General features: G+C 43.5%; 1 protein-coding gene across 1 annotated transcript in view; it reads right to left on the bottom strand.

Moving 5' to 3' along the window:
• The window catches only part of LOC115356926 (OTU domain-containing protein 7A-like), a 41,547-nt gene extending 38,620 nt beyond the window's left edge, over window positions 1-2,927 (bottom strand). The window contains exon 1 of the mRNA XM_030048225.1: window positions 2,872-2,927. The gene's annotated coding sequence lies outside the window, so the exon portion shown is untranslated. The remainder of the gene's footprint in view (window positions 1-2,871) is intronic.
• Window positions 2,928-4,745: the final 1,818 nt, after the last annotated feature.

Genomic DNA, 4,745 nt, shown 5'->3' on the forward strand with positions numbered 1-4,745 from the left:
TGCTGCACGGTTTGTTTTGACTCCCATCGTCCTCGAGGCTGTGGGCCGTGTGTGTTGACAGTTAATCGTGTTACTGTGGAACAAAATGCTCAAAGAGGAGAAATATGTCTTTATTAAAAAATCTGATTAATCAATTAATCACAAGATCAAAAGATGATCAGAAGTCACTAGTTGCATCTTTAAAAATGTCTGTATTTCCTCTCCATAATGTCGCCGTGTTCCGCGTGTGTGAGCACGGCGTGGGAGCTGGCTCAGGCTGTGTGTGTGTGTGTGTGTGTGTGAGCGCAGCAGGACCCTCTCTCTCTGCTCTGACCTGACAGCAGCAGTCGAGTCTCCAGCACAAAATCGCTGCTTTTCAAAGCGAAACCACATTTGGTTTCCTGTGGCGGGGCGGAGGCGGCCCACGGGACGCCGCTGACCGACCATCTGCCGCCGCCGCCGCCGCCCCAGCCTGCCCGCCACACACCCGCCCGGCCAATCAGAGGCTGCCACGGGGTCTCTGCTGCCAAATCTGGTCCCCTGTAAGGTGCTCAGTGGCCTCAGTGAAACACTTTTATTTTGAAGGGACAGGATGAGAGAGGATGTTTACAGTTTTCTGAAGGTTTTTTGGCTGAAAGTTTAATTTCCGGCCGCCAGAGCAGGATGATGTCACTGTTTCAGACGCTCTGTTTGACAGGAAGTGGAGGTCATGTGAGGTCATGTGAGGTCGTGTGAGGTCGTGTGAGGTCGTGTGAGGTCGTGTGAGGTCGTGTCATGGAGACCTTAAAGGCATAACGTGTGGTAAGGTTTATGGGAGACGAGCGAGGGCTGAGAGCTGCTCAGCCTCTGATTGGCCGTCCAAACGGAGCCGGTCAAGGCACAAGCTCGATCATGAGTGTTTACCCAGAGTGCACTGCAGGTCGAATCGTTCAGGAGCTCACAGCCAATCAGAGGAGCCGACACAGACGGCAGATGATGATGATGTTCTGTTTTACTGCTGCTGCTCCCGAGTTTACAGAGAAAATCTGATTCTATTTCTGTGTGAAATAAACTCCACATGTTGAATGTGACTGTGCCTTTCCTTTGTTTTCATATTGTTATCAAAAAAAAGTTGCCCTGGACTTTGACCCAGACTGACCCCCTGCACACACACACACACACACACACACACACACACACACACAGCATGAACACTCCACCACCTGTGTGCAGCACAGCATCCAGACTCTCCTGTTAGCCATCTGAGGTCACCGTCAACACAACATGACAGTTTAAATCCTCCAATCTATTTTCCAGGTCTTGTGAGAGATGGAGTCATAGGTGTTATTAATGGGGGGGATGGGCGGGTTGCAACCCACCCAATAATCCAAACCAGCCACAACAACCCCCCCAATATCATATCAGAATTATTTATAATGATTGTTAAGTATTACAAACACAACAATGTGGTGGATTTTCTCAATTTAGCAGTAAAAAATTGTGAGGTTTGTCTGCGGTGTGTCCAATAAGAGACCCGTGTGCTGTCACATGACGGGCTAAAAGCCAATAGGAGAGTTGTGTGTGGTCACTTGATCAGCCAAAGATCGTATATGTACATGAAGATGATTGTTTTGTGGCTGTGTGTGTAATATTATATATTTGTATATATATATGTATATATATATATACATATATATATATATATATATACATAAAAATACATAAAGATTTTGCTTCACAGGAGGAAGCAGTACTGCACCCGGCTGCCAACCGTCAACCAAAAAAAAAAAAAAAAAAAGAAACAGCAGAAGAAGAAGAAGGGGGTTTTTCCTTCTGGGATTTCTGACCAATGAGAGAACAGTTGGTTGGCGCATGGCATTTGTTTACAGCTTTGGACAGATACAGACTGTTGCCATGACAACACAAACGACCTGAAAGAAAAATGCAACAATTGTATCGATTTTGCCGCTGAATCGGAACAAAGCAAACTAACCACAGGTCTGAATCCACCCTCAGTGTCCACCTGTAACCAGTTTACTGGCAGCTGATTTAGTCTCAGTCTTTTGACTACAGTGCGTATCAGTTTAGTCGACATGATCTGTAGAGGTGTTAGTCTCATTTTAGTCCAATAGTCCAGTCATTTTATGAAAAAACCTAGGACAAATTGCTAGAGAAGCAAACTCAACTGATTTTGTATCCTCAGTTTGTCCTGAGTGAGGGGGAAAAGTCCCAAGAAATCCCATTGGTGGAAAGTTTTGAAAATCACCTATTTATGACCACATATGACCAAAAAACACTGTTTTTAACACACAGGGGAAAGGGGTTCAACATTTTACTTTTAGATATCACTATAAAAATTCACAAGTTGATTACACACACAAAGACAAGAAAAAAAGTAAATTACAAGTTCTTTGAATTATTCTGTTTACACATGCATATCACACATTATCTGATTTGATATGCGCTAATAAGGAATATAAGGAATAAATGCCAGAACAGATATTTAAACAGTGAATTAAAAGGTTAATATATATATAGTAACCTTTTAATTCACTGTTATATAGTAACCTTTTAATTCAAGGTTACTTTATATATAGTAACTTTTTAATTCACTGTTTAAATGTCTCTTCTGGCATTTATTCCTTATATAGGTATATATATATATAGGTTATTATATATATATATAGGTTATTATATATATATAGGTTATTATATATATATAGGTTGTTATATATATATAGGTTGTTATATATATATAGGTTGTTGACGAACATTTTTTGTCATCATCCTGGTTGAAGAAATTCATGCGGGTGTGTGGCTTCATGCTGTGCTGTCATGAACACACACACACACACACACACACACACACACACACACACACACACACGTCAGCTGAGGCTGTCCTGGACTCACCGCGGGCTGGCTGCTCCGGGCTCAGACTACAGGCTTGACGCAGACCCTCGATGCTCCATAACATCCAGGCGCTCAGTCCATCACGGCCCTGCAGAGCGACACACACAGACAGCATGAGCTCAGACGGCGTCACACACACACACACACACACACACACACACACACACACACACACGACATCACACATCAGTCTGAGGATCTGTGTGTGAGGTCAGTCTCATGCTGTAAGCCGCTCCTCCTCCACTCAGCTCTCCAGAGCAGATCTGGATTTTTAAAGGCTGATATCATAAATATAGTTTGGGACAGGAAAAAGCCGACAGCTGATAAAACAGTCGTGTCAGAAATGACTATATTAATGAATTAATATCTGACTTTATTAGACACTGGAAAACTGCTGAACTGAACGTCTCTGTCAAAGTAATACATACCTACATAAATATATAAATAAACCTGGATCACTAAACATCAAACTCAAAGTAATTAATTAATAAATCTGTCACTGGAAATTAATACATTAAAACAAATTTAGTATTTAAAATAATTGCTGGGTCTCAGTGTTTTTTTTTTATCTATTTATTTTTGTAGCATTTTTTTTTATTCCAGTTTAGAGGCCTGATTTTTTTAATGGAGGAAACAGAGCCTGGCTTTACAGTATAACTAATTTAACTGTATTATTCTGGACTTTTTACATTAATGATTATACAAGATTGTTTCATTATCATTTGCAGCACTTAAACTCTTATTTTATTCATATGTGAAACACTGAAGTGACTTATTCATGTTCCCTTTGCCTGAGGACAAAGTCATGTCTGAGCAGGGTCAGGCTTATGAATTCACTCATTCAGGTGTTAAAGACTTCCTGTAAATGTTCCTGGTTGCTGCAGCGGCTCTATAGCGCCTCCTGGGGGCAGTTTGACTCTTTAATGAGGGAATCACAGAGTTTGTCTGGCTTTTGGTTTCACCTGCTCACACACACCCAGTCTGTCTCTGCTCGCTCCCACTAATCTGAAAGGCCATGTTTATAATAATTCTGGATGTTTGGACAGTTTTTGTTCATATGAGTTACAGGTTACAAGATTCACTGTTACACCTCGGCACAATGTGCAACCACAGCCAGCCTGCAACCACAACCAGCCTGCAACCACAGCCAGCCTGCAACCACAACCAGCCTGCAACCACAGCCAGCCTGCAACCACAGCCAGCCTGCAACCACAACCAGCCTGCAACCACAGCCAGCCTGCAACCACAACCAGCCTGCAACCACAACCAGCCTGCAACCACAACCAGCCTGCAACCACAGCCAGCAATCTACACCAACCTGCAATCTACAGAACCAGCCTGCAATCTACACCAACCTGCAATCTACAGAACCAGCCTGCAATCCAGGGACCAAACGTCCATATACATTGGGAGGGACAAGTCCCCCCCAATGTCCAGGCACTCCAAAAATGTCCCCCCCAATATTGCTGGAATATATTAGCAATTCAATAGCAAATTCAATATCTGTCCCCCCCAATGTTGAAATGGTGGTTTTGGCCCTGCTGCAATCTGCACAACCAGCCTGCAATCTACAGAACCAGCCTGCAATCTACGGAACCAGCCTGCAATCTGCACAACCGGCCTGCAATCTACAGAACCAGCCTGCAATCTACAGAACCAGCCTGCAATCTACAGAACCAGCCTGCAGTCTACAGAACCAGCCTGCAATCTACACAACCAGCCTGCAATCTACACAACCAGCCTGCATCCACAGCCAGCCTGCAACCACAGCCAGCCTGCAATCTACACAACCAGCCTGCAATCTACACAACCAGCCTGCAATCTACAGAACCAGCCTGCAGTCTACAGAACCAGCCTGCAATATACAGAACCAG

This window comes from Myripristis murdjan, chromosome 3 (assembly GCF_902150065.1).
Source record: "Myripristis murdjan chromosome 3, fMyrMur1.1, whole genome shotgun sequence".
Classification (NCBI taxonomy): Eukaryota; Metazoa; Chordata; class Actinopteri; order Holocentriformes; family Holocentridae; genus Myripristis; species Myripristis murdjan.